Source organism: Anomaloglossus baeobatrachus, chromosome 5, assembly GCF_048569485.1.
Source record: "Anomaloglossus baeobatrachus isolate aAnoBae1 chromosome 5, aAnoBae1.hap1, whole genome shotgun sequence".
NCBI classification, from domain to species: domain Eukaryota; kingdom Metazoa; phylum Chordata; class Amphibia; order Anura; family Aromobatidae; genus Anomaloglossus; species Anomaloglossus baeobatrachus.
The window spans coordinates 501,252,404-501,270,702 of NC_134357.1; the positions used below are offsets into that span (position 1 = coordinate 501,252,404).

General features: G+C 47.1%; 1 protein-coding gene across 1 annotated transcript in view; it reads right to left on the reverse strand.

Annotated features, from left to right (window-relative positions):
- LOC142312833 (uncharacterized) overlaps positions 1-18,299 on the reverse strand; it is a 125,901-nt gene that overhangs the window by 7,970 nt on the left and 99,632 nt on the right.

The window sequence follows — 18,299 nt, forward strand, 5'->3', positions numbered from 1 at the left end:
CCTCATGTATCGGGGGGTGAGGTGGAGGCCCCGTGATTGGGCTCAGGGGTCTTCCCCATCCCTCAGACACAGGGTCCTGACAGCGATCACTAGAGCTCTTTTTCACTACTGTGTAATCCTGGTTATGGAGAGACACATTAATAAACCTCACTACAGACATTCCCAGAGTCCTCACCTCTCCAGTTCTGTCCATCTGTTATTCCCATAGATAAGAATGATGTAATGTGACGTCATCAGAATCTCTCACCTCTCCAGTAAGCCGGAAGAGGATCTCTAGGGTGAGGTGTAATATCCTCTCCGCCATCTTGTCCCTGTCCCTATCCATCCTTGACAGGTCAATGAAGAAACTTCTCTTATATTGAAGATCTGAGAGGATCCGATATTGAAGGGACCTGAATGGGAAAAAGATGAGATATTGTAACATAATAAAGATCCCATGTAAGAACTCTACAGTAATAAATCAGTGAGTCAAGACAAAAGTGACGTAAAAGCAAACAACACACTTTTCATTGAAGCTTCAATTGGGGTTTTTCATGGTAGAAATAAAGAACTGCTCTCAGGTCTGATTCACACATAGCCTTACAACAGATGGGATTATAAAGTTTTATTATAAGGAGTGAGGAATTAACTTTCCCATAGACCCACATGGGATACTGAGACAACTGCTGAACTACTAGCCAAACTCACATCACCGCTGTAGCCTGAAATGCACAGCGGGATAAGGGGCTTCATTTTTTTTATAATCACACAGTTCAATCTAATGGACAAAAAAAATGAATTTGTTGAAATTTAAAGGGGTTATCCACCACCAGACTGTTGCATAGGTGTTCCAGGTTAGACCTTTTCTGGTTTCTCATGGTTTGGATTAAAATAGTTAAATTCGGACATAAAACTTACCCTCTCAGAGTCCCCTGCAGCTCCGATCTCTGTTTATTGCCTGCAGCAGTGCGGTCATAAGTACAGTGTGCTTTACTACTGCTATATTGGCAGAGCTGCTGAGATCACTGATTGCCAGCAGTGGTGATGTGAACTGTGGTCGTGACGTCACCAATGCAGCCAGTAAATAAAGACTTTAACAGTGTTAGAGACCCAATGCTGGACTCCAGGAGGTAAGGTACTTCTGATTTTATTATTTTAGCCCAGTGCAGACTATTAAAAACCAGAAACTTATACTTAAAAAACAATCAAATAAGAAAAAAAAAGTATAATTAACTCATTGATGTTCAGCCGCTCTGAGCCCGATGTCTCCCACAGCTCTTGTGACAAGCAATATTCCATTGCAGCGACTGCGATCAGACAAGGGATCCGGGGCTCAGAGTGGCTGAATGGCATCGGTGCATGTGGCAGTTATCTAATTCATGTGTCCCAACCAATCAACAGCATAAATTAGATTCTGACTACATGAATGTAGGCAGGTACTGTATATTATTCTTTGAAACACTCCAGGGTTTCAGCAAATTGTCTCTTAAGGGTGGAATGAGACGAACTTTAGTGCCACCTATTGGAAGTAATAATCCTAAAAGTCAAAATTGACCCTTTAATGAGCCTTGTCATATGATTTAGGATTTATGCCAGATCAGAACCTCAATTTGCAGACACGGTGTTTCAGCATAATTGACCCTCGTCAGCGCAAAGTATGAGATATGATCTGGCTGTATGAGAGGCTAAGACAGAGTCTAAGGGGGGCCTTACGTTGCGACATCGCTTCCGAAATATCGCTAGGGTCACGTCGTTAGTGATGCACATCCGGCGCTGATAACGACATCGCAACGTGTAAATCCTAGATGCGCCGATAAACGATCGCAAAAGCGTCGAAAACCGGTGATCTGTGTAGCGTCGGTCATTTTCATAATGTCGGGTCGACCGCAGGTACGATGTTGTTTGTCGCTCCTGCGGCAGCACACATCGCTGTGTGTAAACTCGCAGGAGCGACAAACATCTCCTTACCTGCGTCCACCGGCAATGCGGAAGGGAGAAGGTGGGCGGGATGTTATGTCCCACTCATCTCCGCCCCCCTCTGCTTCTATTGGCTGGCCGATTAGTGACGTCGCTGTGACGCCGAATGCACCTCACCCTTAAAGGAGGGATAGTCGGCAGTCACAGCGATGTCGCCGAGCAGGTATGTGCGTGTGAAGCTGCCGTAGCGATAATGTTCGCTACGGCAGCAATCACCACATATCGCATGTGCGACGGGGCGGACACTATCGCGCTCGGCATCGCTAGCCGATGCTAGCGATGTCGCAACGTGTAAAGTACCCCTAAGGGGAAAGCTTTTCTTCTTGTGGAGACTGACACACCAATCCGGCATGTTAGTAGAGAGGGGACCTATAGCCACAATGCTCCTCAGGAAAATATGCAAATTGTCTCTTCAGGAAGGAAGTAGAAGTTTCAGAGAAGATATACTTTGAGGATCTGGCCGCTGGAGTCCAGACTAGTCCGCTACCGCCTTCGTCTAGCTCTTTCCATTGCTTTTGCAAAATGATTATAGGGAAGACAGGGATAATTTTCTGTGAAACGTTATGACATTTCAGAGAAAATATTTACAATAACAAGCAAAAGGGTAAGAAAGTTTTGAATTTTTTACTTTCAGACTCCATATCTCACCTTCCACTACAGCTTCCAATGTGAGACTACCTTCATTTTATAGACAATCATCTTGGCTATCTCATACATAAATTTGACTTGTAACTATTTAGCATAAGATTAGTTATGCAGATTCTTGTCATGTCACTGCATTGTTACTGTTTTGCTTCTAGAAAACAAAGTTTTCATTGTTGTGGAATAAGTCTGCACTGCTGTGAATAAGTGAAGGTCCAAACAGCTGAGTAGTTTAACAAAGATGGTGTAATTCTATGCGTTTTGAAGTGTATCTTCACTTCTTCTTCAGGAAATATATCAATTATTTTTAAGTCAACCCACAAGTGTTCGATTTGGTTGAGGTCTGGGGACTGTGGGGGCCAATCTAGCACCTCTACTTAATTGTTTTTAAACCATTTCTTCACCAATCTTGACGTATACTTTTGATGGTTGTCCTGCTGCAACACTATCATCCTTTTCATACCCATAGTACTCGAGTGTATGAAGTAACACTTCTTGTGAATACTCACATATAGCTCAGCATTGAGACCACCAACATTCCTGGTCAAGTATCCAATGCCTTTGGCTGTGGAACAATCCCATATCATCAGACTTGCTCCACCAAACTTGACAGTTCCTTCAATTTCTAGATCCATTAGACCATTTTTCCCTTATTTCTTCCAGACCCATTTGAACCCATCAGAGCCTAGTCTAATGGACTTTCATCTCAACGCTTCAAATCACCCGTTTCCAATCTTCTAATGACCACTTTTTGTACTTTTTTGCAAACTCAAGTCACTTCTTATGATGATATTGAAGTCAAGACTTCTTCCCCTTTTCTTTTTAAAGTCACAAATCCAGACTTATGTAATGGGCGTCGCATAGAGTTTGCATGGATGTCTGCGATCTCACTATTACTAAGCATAAGAGCCGCCTCCACTGCCATGTTTGTTGTACCAGAAGTGATAGACCTTGTGATAAGCCAACTTGTTGACATATTTTGCCTGGAGGTCCACCTCTTAGCTTTTGAATGGATGGACGGACTTCATTTCAAGTCTACTACAGTAACAATGAGGTTGTCATAGACCTGCATTGAGTTGTGACCTCCAGACCTCTCCATGAAACACTGGAGCAGGAGGCAGATCACGAACAGCCAGAGACTAATGTGAGCGTCGGTGATAGAAGATGAAGATGCCGGAGGGTGAGTATAGGGAAGCGGCAAAAGATTTAGATTAAGGCTGGGGCCACACGGAGATTTGTACGAGTTGTTGCATGACACTCAGCTCACGCTTGCCGCACAGCGAGAGCCGAGTGTCATGCGATTGTGGTCTGATCGTGCGATCAGACCACAGTTGCGGAGGTTGGGGCGGTGTTGCGGAGGGGTGTGCCGGCACTGGGGAGGGAGGGATTTATCTCCCTTTCTCCTCCGTTGACTGGTGTAACGCAAGAGCAATGCGATGTTTCTCTCGCTCCATAGACTTGAATGGGTGTGAGTGAAACAAGCTCGCATTGCACCCGCAACATACTGCGATTGTTTTCTCGGTCCGATTAGGGCTGAGAGAATAATCGCTCATGGGAGCTGCCCTATAGAGTAATATTGGTCCGAGTGGAATGCGATTTTTTATTGCATTCCACTAGCTCCGTATTACTTGCCATGTGTGCTAGGCCTAAAAGAACCTCTCCAGCAATGAGAAAAAAACAACTCACTGGAGTGGTGTGTTAAAGTGTACTTGTGGAAGAGAACAAGGTAGGCTTTGTTCCAGAATCATGTATTTTGGGGTGGAAGAAAATAATTTTTGAGCATTCAGTATGTTTAAATGGATACTTACCATAGATCTCAGGCAGAGTGTGAGTGAATCTTCCTTGTGCTGTAGCAAAAATGTGAAAATCAAACTGTGTGCACCTGAACGGCACATCTATGCAGATAAGGTGCAAAGTACCATAAAAACACAACACCACCCCCAGCACTGCCCCCACCATGGTCCCTCGCAGCAGTTGACTTACATCTCTATCGCAGTTTCTATCCATGAGCTGTGGGTATTTTGCACTAATTTCAGAGATATGCAAAATTTGGGTTTATGATTTTTTTTTTCTTCAAATCTATATATCTTTACGAAGTGGTCATCCCTAGTTGGCTTTTAAATGTGCCTAAGAGCCAATATATGTAGCCATACAGAAATTGCAGTAAAGTGCATTTACAGCAGGAAATGCTTTAAAAAGGATTAAATCTACTCATTTGCCTTATCCCTGAGGAAGGAAGCTGCCTCACTTCTGAAACGCGTAGGTATGGCCCAACCTGCCTCCTCTATGATTGTTGTGAAGTCACACAATAATGAGGCTACATTGAGGATTCACACTGAGACACCGTTTGTGGGTGAGCGCTACCGGAGAAAATGTTGCTCATATTGAACTCATCATTAAGGACTTTTACAACAATGGAGACTCTTGTGTGGAACCCAACCCACCAGGGACGGAAATACTAGGTATTTTCTATACCACAAAGTGATCTGCTCTCACGCCATTTAACATATACCTACTGAGAAACCTCCCAAAGAGGTATACGTGGCACGTGTGCAGTATATCCACGTGTATCATTTTACCGCAGATGTCTGCTTGCTCTAAATGTTATGATTTTAGTGCAGTGATGACTGTTTAAGTGCAATATATTTTAACTAGAATGTGTCTGCTTTAATTAGTGAAAACTGGTGTAATGTTGTATTAAAAAAAAAGCAAAACAATCATTTGCAGTAGCACAACTTTATAACTTTCAGATTTTTTTTTTTTTGGGGGGGGGGGAGTCTCCACTCTCTCACATTGTATTCAATGTTACATTTTTCCATGGCCCTGGAACATCACTGCAATACACTAGAGCACCTTCTTAAAGGGAACCTGTCAGGTCCCATATACGTTCTGACCTAAAAGCAGGGTGATGTGTGGCCTAGAAACCACTTCTTACCCATCCCTGTGTTGTAATATTGTGTAAAATTAATGTATAAAAAAAGTTTTATTACTTACATGTTCCCTATGTAAATGATCAAAGCATCTAGTCCCCCGGGCGTCGCATCGCCCCGTGAGCGATTTCATGCTTTCTGTGGTATCACGCCCCTGTGGGCATGATCCTATGGATTTACATAAGCGACGTCACCGTCAACTCCTTGAGATCCCGTTCGTGCATACTTGCCATTCCCGCAGCCTTGTTATCCGGGTGCTTACTTGCCAGCTTCAGACGCGCTCTGAGCAGGAGTTTTCTGAGAACCTCAGGAGTCTTCTGAGCATGTGCAGTGCACGTCTGAAGCCGACAAGCAGGCACCTGGATAACAAGGGTGCGGGCCGGCTAATTCTGAGGAGGGGCGGGCCGGCGCTGAGGAGGAGAGGGAGGGATTTATCTCCCTCTCTCCTCCGTTGCTATTACACCGGTGTACCGCGAGTGCAGTGCGATTTTTCTCTCGCCCCATAGACTTGAATGGGTGCGAGAGAAACAAGGATCACATTACAATCGCAGCATGCTGCGACTGTTTTCTCGATTAGGGCTGAGAAAATAATCGCTCATGGGTGCTGGCACATAGGTTAATAATAGTCTGAGTGGAATGCGATGTTTTATCACATTCAACTCGCTCCGATTTTCTTGCCGTGTGTCTTAGGTCTAAATCATTTAATTCGAGCTCTGAAAAAAGCTGTGGGTCATTAAGCACCTATGGAGTCAGCATTTGTGAAAAAACTATATTTGATGGAGTTCAGCGATAAAAGAATATAAAAATCACCCCTTACTTTTCAAACAATTTTACCCTTGCAGAGCTGTGCTACTGTGAAAAAAAGATTAGTTTTAGCTTCTAGAATTATATGTACCCAAAATGTTAAGAACACATACCGGTAAGGGTGTGCGCACATAAGCCGTATGACTCGCACGAGTATCGCATTATATCACACAACGCGGCCGCACACTCTCTGGAGAGGAGCGTGTCAGCTGCATAGAAATACATGCAGCCGACCCGCTCCTGTCAGGAGAGTGTGTGGCCGTGACGGGTGTTCCGATGCGATAATCGTGCGAGTCATACGGCTTATGTGAGCACACCCTAAGGCATACATCTGCATCAAAGAAAAGACGTTCTGTCTCCTGGAATATGGGCGCAACATTGAGGGGATTAATCCCACCTGCCCCAGCAATGGAGAATTTCCACATACCTGTACCTTCAGAGCCTCACACTAGACTGTTCTGTGCTTACAGGACCTGTGATGATGTCACATGGAGGGGAGGAGTCAGTGGGTCACATGATCAGCCCCTCAGCATGTGCATGTTGTTATGTGCTTTGAGTGAAGTGCAATGTAGAGCCATGCATCACATTGTACCACCACTTCTCGATCTGGGTCGAAATACTTCAGGGTTGCTGCATCTGCAATAGCCTTCTTTACTGACCGAAAAGCAGTTTCCTGGCTTTCTGTCTATTCCCAGAGGACATCTTTGTGGGTTAGCTGTCTCAGTGGCTCAAACATATCTGACAGATGCTTGCAAAACTTGGAGAGATAATTTACCATGCCCAGAAATCGTTGTATTCGTGCCTGGATCCACAGACTCAGATGGGCTGTAATGGATAGGCTAGAGGGAAGCCACTCGCCAAGCAGGACCCCCAGAACCCTGAAACCCTTTAATCCCTATACAGGGATTTGGAATTACACAGGGCCCTGGAGATAACTGCCTGTGGAAGGCTGCAGTCTGAGAGAGTAGTCGTCAGGCAGGGTCAAACCAGGAATTGCGGAACAGGGACAGAATCGACAGGCAAAGACGTAATCAGAAACAAGCAGAGGTCAAAACCGGATCGGGCAGCGAGGTACAAAAACAGCAGGCAGAAGGGTAGTCAGGAAACAAGCGGTAATCGGCACACGAAATCACAGGACGAAACAGGAGCCAGAATTCTCAGAACTATCTCTGGCAGAGGTCAGCAGACAGGAGGGGAATTAAAAAGGGTGTGGTGTACCAGGTAGGGATAGGTGGTGTCCTAAGTGTCAAAGAGAGAAAACGGATATGCTGCATGGACTATGGGAATGTGAGACAATCGCTAGGTTCTGGAACCAAGTCAGACTATTTGCCCAGTCAACATGGGGAATTTTCAGCAAACTAGACTTAATGGTGTGGAGTTTCCACTCTTTTGAGGGAGGAGTAGGAGGAGGACCGAGCACGCAGGAAAAAGGGTGTGGTGTTTTCCCATAGCTGAATGATGGTAGCTCAGCTGGGAGACACACGCCATCTACAGTCAGCCAGTGGCACTGCAGATCCCCAGGAAACCCAGACCAGTGGATGAACAGAGCCTGCGCCCACCGGCGCCACTGGCATCGACTCCTCTCCCATCACCAGCACCATCCACGGCAGGAACACGGCGTCGCCTAGCGATCGGAGCAGAAGTCGATGGAGCAGACTCCAGTGGTGACGTAACAATTCCACACACATCAGTAGGGGTTGGCAAGTCTTGAATTGCTCTCACCTTCTCTTGATCCACTTTTACACTATTTGAGGTCAGAAGATGTCCAATATATGCAACTTCAGTCATTTTCAGTTTGAATTTGTCCACGTTCAGCTTTATTTGTTTTGCTCTACATCGGTCCAAAAATTGTATCATCTTCTGATCATGATCCTTGATTGCAGATTCCATATCTTCGCCTTCTCCCACTATAAGGATATCATCTGCTATTGTTTTTACTCCAGGAAGTCCTTCCAAAGCCTGCATCAATTTCTGCTGGAACATCTCCGGAGCAGGTTTTAGTCCCATGGGCAGTCTCAGCCATTTATAGCGTCCAAATGGTGAAGAAAATGTTGTCAATAAACTTGATTCTTCAGTCAGTTCCACATGACAGAATCCATTTTTGACATCACATACAGAAAATATTTTAGCCTTTGATAGATCTGGGAGAACATCCTCCAATGTTGGCATCGGGTAATGATTTATTTTCAGCGCCTTGTTGAGTGTCTTTGGATCAATGCATATTCTTAACTTGCCTGATGGTTTCTGCACCATGACCAAACTGCTGATCCAATCTGTTCTCTTCTGGACTGCTGCTATCATGCCTCTTTTCTGTAAATCTTGTAGCTCTACTTTCAGTAGTTGCATTAAAGCTACAGGCACCCTTCTTGTAGGTAATCTGGTAGGCTGCACAGTTTTATCAATTTCTAGCCTGTATTTACCTTCAAAACACCCATCACCTTCAAATAAATCAGCATACTACATTTTTATTTTTTGAAAGTCCAAATTCTCTGCATTTAGTTTGGGATTTGGTATATCCTGGGAAACTTCAACAGACATAATGTTCTGCGACTGTACTTTTATTAAGTCCAGGGGTCCCCAAACTTTTTACACAGGGGGCCAGTTCACTGTCCCTCAGACCGTTGGAGGGCCAGACTATAAGAAAAACTATGAAAATCCCTATGCACACTACACGTATCTCATTTTAAAGTAAAACAAAAAGGGAACGAATACAACATTCAAAATAATCGAAAATAATTGAATATCCTACACTCCGAGTCAATTTTTCTCTTTTTTGACATCATTGTTTCCTAGGGATTCCAAATTGCAATTAGTAAAATACCAATAGATATAAATACAGCCCTACAAAAACAATATATGCCAACTATAATACTGTGCACACACTGTACCTCAGATTAAAACACTTACATACACTGTACTCCCCAAATACAGCACAGTGCACCTCTGAAATGTGCTTCTCTCTTCCCGCAAATAGGTCCAGCACTCTGCCCCCATATAGGTCCAGCTCTTTCCCTCATATAGGTCCCATGATCTCTCCCCCATATAGGTCCCATGCAGTCTCCCCCATATAGGTCCCATGCAGTCTCCTTCATATAGGTCCCATGCAGTGTCCCCCATATAGGTCCCATGCAGTCTCCCTCATATAGGGCCAGTTCTTTCCCCCATATAGGTCCCATGCAGTCTCCCCCATATAGGTCCCATGCAGTCTCCCCATATAGATCCCATGCAGTCTCCTTCATATAGGTCCCATGCAGTCTCCCCCATATAGGTCCCATGCAGTCTCCCTCATATAGGTCCCATGCAGTCTCTCCCATATAGGTCCCATGCAGTCTCCCCCATATAGGTCCCATGCAGTCTCCGTCATATAGGGCCAGCTCTTTCCCCCATATAGGTCCCATGCTCTTCCCCCATATAGGTCCCATGCAGTCTCCCCCATATAGGTCCCATGCAGTCTCCCTCATATAGGTCCCATGCAGTCTCCCCCATATAGGTTCCATGCAGTCTCCCCCATATAGGTCCCATGCAGTCTCCCTCATATAGGGCCAGCTCTTTCCCCCATATAGGTCCCATGCTCTTCCACCATATAGGTCCCATGCAGTCTCCCTCATATATGTCCAGCTCTCCCCCATATAGGTCCCATCAATCCCCCATATAGATCCAGCTCTCTGATCCTCCTTCATGCCCAGTAAAAAAAAAGTGAAAATAGACTTTACCTAGCACTGCAGCCGCTCCCGCGCTGTAGTCCCGGCTCCTCTGTCTTCGGCTGTAAGGCCTAGATGAGCACGTCGTGCATCATGACGTGATCATTTTAGGTCCGGACGACGAGCGACGAGAGTCTACACAGGAACGAGACTTCCCGTGTAGCACTCGGTGGGTTATTTCAATTGTAAGTGCCTGTGCGCTTACAATTGAAATAACACAAGGAAATTGTGACACGGGCCGGGTAAATGGACTCCGGGGGCCGTATGCGGCCCGCGGGCCGTAGTTTGGGGACCCCTGATTAAGTCCATTGCCTGCACTGGGTGCTTTACACGCTGCAACATCGCTAACGATATATCGTCGGGGTCACGTCGTTAGTGACGCACATCCGGCGCCGTTAGCGACATCGCAGCGTGTGACACCAAGGATCAACGATCGCAAAAACGTAAAAAATCGTTGATCGTTGACACGTCGCTCCTTTTCATAATATCGTTGCTGCTGCAGGTACGATGTTGTTCGTCGTTCCTGCGGCACCACACATCGCTACGTGTGACACCGCAGGAACGACTGCCATCTCCTACCTGCGTCTACTGGAAAAGAAGGAAGGAAGGAGGTGGGCGGGATATTCCACCCGCTCATCTCCGCCCTTCCGCTTCTATTGGACGGCTGCCTTGTGACGTCGCTGTGACGCCGCACGAACCGCCCCCTTAGAAAGTAGGCGGTCCGCTGGCCAGAGTGACGTTGCAGGTAAGTCCATGTGACGGGTGTAAGCGATGTTGTGCGCCATGGGCAGCGATTTGCCCGTGTCGCACAACCGACGGGGTCGGGTACGCTCGCTAGCGATATCGATAGCGATATCGCAGCTTGTAAAGTACCCTTTACTCCCAGTATTGGTACATGGTTCCCACCATGCAGCACGGTAAATTCAACTCTGTAACTTTTCCTGTTACATGGGTTCCGTATTTTGAGCTTACATGCCCCCATAGGTTTCAGAACACTTTTGTTGTACATCACTAGTACCTTGTCCGTTGGCTCAATGGAAACCTGTTTGTTCAGCAGAGCACTTGGAATTACATTACAGCTTGCTCCAAAATCCAGCTGAAATCTAATGGGCTTCTCATCCAACAGGAAGGTTGCATAGAGCTGCTTGGCATCCTTGACTACTGGCTGCCTGATTACATTGACATTCTCTGTTGCAGGTTGCAGCTGTAGCCATGTAATGTCCTCTGCACTGTCAGTGTCTGGTGTCACAGTGTGGACCTGTCTATGCTGTTTGCTTGTTCCCAGCCTGCAGACAGATGAGAAATGATTATTTTTGCCACATAACCTGCAGGTTTCGCCATATGCCGCACACTTGGTCTTGTCTCTCTCATGTCTCTTACCACAATATTTGCAGTGGATCATGCTTATAGGGGAGCTTGGTCTTGTCTTTCCTTTCATAGATACTGCATGCACCTTATCATCATCATTATCACTGGTGCCTGCCATCATCTTCAGGCTGTGCTTTGTCAGCTCTGCAGCCCTGCAGATTTGCATGCATCTCTCTGAGGTCAGCTCTTCCTCTCTGAGTAACCTTTCTCTGAGACGAGTGTCCATAATGCCACATACAATTCTGTCTCTTATGAGGCTATTTCTGATTTCCCCAAAGCGACATGTTGCAGCCAATGTCCTCAGCTCTGTTACATATCTGTCTACAATTTCACCATCCGCCTGCTGTCTTGTGAAAAACTTGTATCTCTCCATAGTCTCACTTCTTTTGGGGTCACAGTGTTTATCAAATGCCTCCACAATGTCTGCTATGACGAGGTGGTCTGTGTCTGGCAGTAAGGTCTGGGCTAGTTCTCTGCCTTTTTCCCCAATTAAGTAATAAAACAGCTTTACTTTACGTTTGTCATCACCGGGGGCCACTGTCAGATCCACATACAGAGTAAACTCCTCTTTCCAGTGTCTCCATGTCTGGGATAGATTACATGATGAGACATTCAGTTTCTGAGGGGGCTTCAGACCATTCTCCATCTTGTAGTAATGACAGGTAATCTGTACTCACAGTTGCTATGATGTTCTGTACAGTCCCAGTCTCACACACAAGCTCTGAGGATTTGCAGGTGCGTCACATGAAGGTTCTGTGCCCAGCTGCCACCATGTTCTGTTTGCTGTGTCTCTCAGTAATCACACTCAGTGGAGATATTCAGGCTCTTTATTAGGCCTCTGTCACACGTTCGTGCCTCCGGTAAGTGTTTGGCAGTTTTTTCACGTACCGGAGGCACGTACACACGTGGTCATATGATTTCATAATTGTTTGGACACACGTAAATATTTTGGAACAGAACGTGTGTCCGTTCCGTACTTATGTGTGTCCGTGTGTTTCGCACGCTGACATGTCCACGTTTTCTCCGGCAGCACGGGTGTCACACGGCCCGCACCCGTACCACACGGATGTAGTATGAATGCGGTCCCGTGTGACACGCACCGGAGAAACACGTGTCATTATTTTAAAATAAAAAAAAAACACATACTCACCTCCACCAGCTATGCAGAATCTTCCGCTCCAAACAGTTGCTGTCAACCGCCGCTCATTATGAGCGTGTTAAGGAGGTGGGCGTGCTGTCACGGGCTCTAATCTCCGCCCCTCCGCTCGGCCCGAAGCAGCATCAGCGGGGAGTGGGCGGGGCTGGAGCCAAAGATCAGAACTCTGGACAGCAGCATCTACCATGTGAGTATGCAAATTACCGGTTCTCCATGTGTTATCGCGGATAGCACACGGAGAACACACGTGGACCGCACGTACCGGAGACACGTACTTACCACACGCAACACACAGGGAAAATACGTGTCTCGCGGCACGTGGCAGAGGCAGAGGCGTGGTGTTGTCAGCCATTACATCTCCCTCTGCTGCCTGCACTCTATCTGCAGTACCAGCGAGTTCCCACTTGCTTGTGGTGAACACATACAAGTAGTGAGACCCCTAGAGGCCATTCAACATATACATATTGCTACAGAGCCATGCTCATGTGTACGACGTTTATGGAGTAGAACCACATGTATGTACATGGAGGATCCATATATGTGTGTAAACTACTTACCTTAAGACTGTTTAGCACATTTTTGAGTGAAAAACTGCGATATCCAGTCATTGGTGATAATCAAATCTTAAAGGGAACCGGTAACCAGATTTTTCGCTATTAAACTAAAAGAATCCCCTTCTGCAGCTCATGGGCTGCATTCTAGAAATGTTCATCTTACTACTGGCCCCCCTTTCAGACCTAAATAACAACTTTATAAAATATTACCTTTTGCTATGGTAATGAGGTTTGCTGGCCACGGGGACGGGCTGTATTTCGTCTGTTATCCCCCCTCCTGCCGCTGTTCGCCATCCCCCAGTGTTCATTTACATAGATGAGGCCTCATGTTCCACAGTGCTCCTGAAGTCTCGCGCATGCGCAGTGGCACTATCACGGGACTGAGCGCTTAACGGTAGAGGCAGAGGTAAAAGCGCGGGCACGAGATTATGGGCGGGTACTTGGATGACGCTGGTGATGACATTCACAGCGCGACCCATAATCTCGCGCCTGTGCATTAACATCACCGATGCTCGCAATTTGAAAACAGTGCTCAGTCCCGCGATACTGCCACTGCGCATGCGCGAGACTTCAGGAGCACTGTGGAACATGAGGGCGGCGACCTCATCTATGTAAATGAACACTGGGGAACGGCGAACAGCGGTAGGAGGGGGGATAACAGACGAAATACAGTCCGCCCCCCGGGCCTCATTACTATAGGAAAAGGTAATATTTTATAAAGTTATTTACCGTAGGTGTGAAAGGGGGGCCGGTAGCAAGATGAACCTTTCTAGAATGCAGCCCAGGAGCTGCAGAAGGGGATTCTTTTAGTTTAATAGCGAAAATTCTGGTGACCGGTTCCCTTTAAAGGGAACCGGTCACCAGATTTGGCGATTATAAGCTGCGGCCACCACCAGTGGCCTCATATATTCAGCATTCTAACATGCAATATACAAGAGCCCAGGCCGCTGTGTAGAATGTAAAAATCATTTTATAATATTCACCTAAGGGCCGGTGCGGTGCAGACTGGTCGGATGGGTGTCTCCGTTCTCTGGTACTGGCAATTCCTCTTTCAGCCATCTTTGTCCTCCTTCTTATGAAGCCTGGGTGCATAGGAAGACCAAGGTCACTGCGCCAGAATTCAAAGGAACTCCGGCAAATTAGGGAAGTAGGCGCTACAGTTTCCCCCCTTTTTACACCCCCCTCTCCTGCAGGCCCCAAAAGAAAAAAAAATAAAGAAAGAGAGCATTTCAATTGGCCAGACGAGGGAACAAGTCCAACTGTCCATGGGAAAGCTGCCCACAAAAAGCGGAGTCCATGGGCAGACGTCGAGGATAAATCCAGCTGTATATGGGAGAGCTGCCCGCATTCAGCAGAGTCTATGGCCAGAGCATTCTGTTATGCGAGAGCCCATCCTGGTCGGCTCTCCGATCCCACGTCTTAGCAGACCTCCATGGTACGGAGGGGATCCGAAGCTTTGGCATGGATTTCTCAATCAGTGCCTGTTATACTTCTGTCTTCTGCTGCAGCAGTTTCCTACCGATGCCGCCAAAGTGGCCTTTCTGGGTTCACACCCAGAGGCCGAGGCCTTGGACTGGGTCAATCCGTATCTGGAGAGGCTTGATCCACTAGTCTTTGACCTGCCTCACTTCATGGAGACCTTCTGGATGGTATTTGATGAATCTGGCCGCATTGCATCCGCCACTGAAGCGCTCTTTGACCAGCAGCAAGGGGACCTCACCATAGGTCAATATGCAATAAGGTTCCGCACCCTATCTTCTGAGCTGCAGTGGTCCAATGAGTCATTGGTCAGAGTGTTCTGGCGAGGCCTATCTGGTACGATAAAGGACCGGTTGGCTGGTCGCGCTTTATCTACCCCTCTGGACGACCTCATTAGCTTGGCCGTTCAGATTGACCTGCGCTTTCTGGAACGTGCTCGTGAGAGAGTCCGAGAGAGGAGGCCTTTATGCCCAGTATCCACTGTCCTGATGTCCTTGGATCCTTGAGCCAGTGTGTGCTCCGTTCCAGCAATCTCGGAGCCAATAGAGGTGGACAGTGTCAAGCTGGCAAACATCCGGCAGAGTAAGAGATTGGCCAAGAACTTGTGTCTCTGCTGTGACAGTGTCTTCTCTGCTGCTGTCCCGAGGCCAGAAAACTCCTCCGCCTAGGTCAGGTAATGGAGGCCTCCCTAGGCAAGAATGATCCTTCTCTACCCCTCACCGTATCCGTCCATATCTCTTGGGATAGTTCTTGGCTCTCAGAGGTGGCCTATCTCAACTATGGTTCTGCGGAGAACTTCATCCAACAGGCACTGGTCACTAATCTAAGGATTCCTGTCTTCTTGTCCCTTAGTGTGGCGTTGCTTCCTGTCAGGTCACTGTTCCCTGCCTTCGTTGTTTAACCCTGTTACTAATCTCTGTACCTTGTCTCCGCTCAGAGCCAATCATGCCTGTCTGCTACTCCAGTCCTTATCTGGGTCCCTGCGCTCCACATTTGTCTGGCCGTGATCACTCCACTTTAGCTCGCTGGATCGGATCAAGCACCGACAGAGAAGGTCCTTACCGAGTCGCCTGTGTCAACATCCTTCCTACTAGAGCATCTAGGCCTTGCTTGGTGTTACCATCTACCTCCACATTGGACTGGACTTTGCTGGTGCTCAGGTCGTATCTGCTGTGCATTGCTACGTTGCCATACCTACGGGTATTAGGACTGTTCCTGTGCTGGCTGTACTTGCACTCTGGACTCTATCCTGGGACCTTTTGTTGCTTTGTCCGAGTCTCTCTGGGGTCGGCCGCCACAGTCCTATGTGGTCCTGTGGGTTCACTACCACGCTCCCCTATGGGTAGCGCAACAATCATATATTGCAGCATTATTATCAAAGGAATCTGACAAACACCTTGACACTCTGAAGAAAACATGTTCTATGTAAAAATAATCCAAATACAAGGAAACAGTCCCTTTATCTGTAGGAAAGAAAAAGTTCAATCTACAGAGGCGATAAGGGATTATTACTTGAATAACCTAAATCCTTATGTAAATTTAATAAATTATTTTTCTGATTTCGACGATAGTGATGAAAATGTGATCAGGAGGGAAAATGTACCTTTTAAGGCAGAGTGGTTGATGCATTATTGTTTTCTATATGCCCCTTCTCTACAATCATCTCCGGTCCCATGAGCTGAATGTGACAGACATACAGTATGTCTTTTTATTAGTAATACTTAAATATGTAAATGTCCCTTCTGTATTTCTATACGTTCAAAACTCCTATTAGCTGTTCCTCATTACAATACGTTTTAAGGCAATATCTGACTATCCAAATAAGAAAAACAGCTTAAGTATACGGTATATATAAATTTAAAAGCAGATATTTAATAAAGATTGATAAGGGGGTTAAATTATGCCACTCTCTTCTGCCTGAATAACAACAGTGGGGACAGAGGAAGGAAAAAAAACATGTTTTTTGAACACTTCATGGTAGAAGAGTCCAGAAAACATCAATAGATCAAATGCGGTGTATTCTACACGGTTCTAAGCTAACCAGCTTCTTCCTCAGGAAGATTGATAGCTGCGAAACGTGTATAATCTATTGATGTTTCCTGGACTCTTCCATCCTGAAGTTATCAACAGCAACACAGAAAGAAACAAGTCTTTACCCTTCCGCTATTGCCTGTACGGAGTGTACACAGGTGGATCTGCAACAGCTTCATCTCCTTCACTCATGTATTGCCGTTTATCATTGAACTACAGCAGCTGAGCGCAATCTCTCTTTGTCTGTACCACTCGTCATCGGATAAGACCCTACAGTATTCACGCCTTTATTCCCCAGCGTTTCCTCCATCAGAGGGGAGACGTTGCTGTGCATGATCACACAGATCCCCAACGATCTAGTTCTCAGTTGATCTACAATTCCCTTGAAGATACAGCTATTTTTCCACCTTTGTTGTTAACATCTTGCCTTTCAAGAGCCAAACATCTTTATACCCATCAACATAGTGTGACGCCCTGGACTAGTCAGGTAGTCACAGATAGCGCCCCGCACAACACCAGTCCCACATAAGGTAACACCAGCCAAACCATAAACCCTAGTCACCTCCCGCAGAGCTTGATGGACACACCAGGGGGCGGAGTCAGCAGTTGGCCATGCCTACCGAGGAGTTCAGCGGGCCTGAGGCAGGAAACAGTTCAGTTCAGTTTGGTGCAGTTTGAGAGTGCAGTGGAGGAGGTCAGGCCAGTAGTACAGGCCTGTGACAGAATGACAGGTGCCGGGGTCGGAGCCCTGGTACCTTGGCTAGGAGGCAGACGGTGGCCTAGCCTACAGGAGCCGGGAAGACAGCTCGGTGGAACCATGGTGGACCGGGACAGGGTAGTGGCCCTCCGGTACCGACCTGGGGAACCGACTCGAAAACTGGAGCACACAGGGGGGTACTCAGACCCTGAAACCAGGTCCAGAATCCACTGGACTGAGTTAATTCACTAATTGCAGTCTGGACTATAGGTCCTTTCCCACCCAAGTCCCGACTAAAGACAACAGCCCACCGAGGGGGATAGAAAGCCACCGCACAGGCACAGAGATCCCATGGGCCAGCGTCTGCGGGCAAACGGGCTCCTCCGACATATACAAAGCCGGGGAGCGGACTCCCGTCGCTGAAGCGCAGGCAGTCTACACATACACTACACGGTGCAGGAGAAAGGCAAAGACCACCGAACCGGGTGGAGGACCAGACGCAGCTGGCTGCGAGCACCGACCACCATCATCTTTGTTTACCAGAGACTTGTGTGTGACAATAACAGTGAGTACAACAGTGCCATCCGGCCGCGCACCGCCCTGCACCGCCCAGCTACTCTCCCCAATGGGTCCCGGGGCCATCATCCCTGCCCACGGAGGCGTTAACATCTTGCTGCATCACCATCTCCCCCGGGTGCCCCGTAACTGCAGCGGTGGTGTCTAAACCTTCACCACATCATGTGGGTGGCGTCACGAACTCAAACACGGCTCCAGCCATACACCTACCTACCACTCCCCTAAGTAGCGCCAGCACCCTTTCAGACCGAAGTGACCCCGGGTCCGGAGACGCTCGAGCCACCCACCAACAAGCCCGGATCCGAGCAGCTCGGCTGCAGCCGAGCGGGGCGGTACAATAGCACATGTAGGGCTTTATTTTGTGGGACAAGTTTTAGTTTTGAATAGCTCCAGTCATTTTATCTT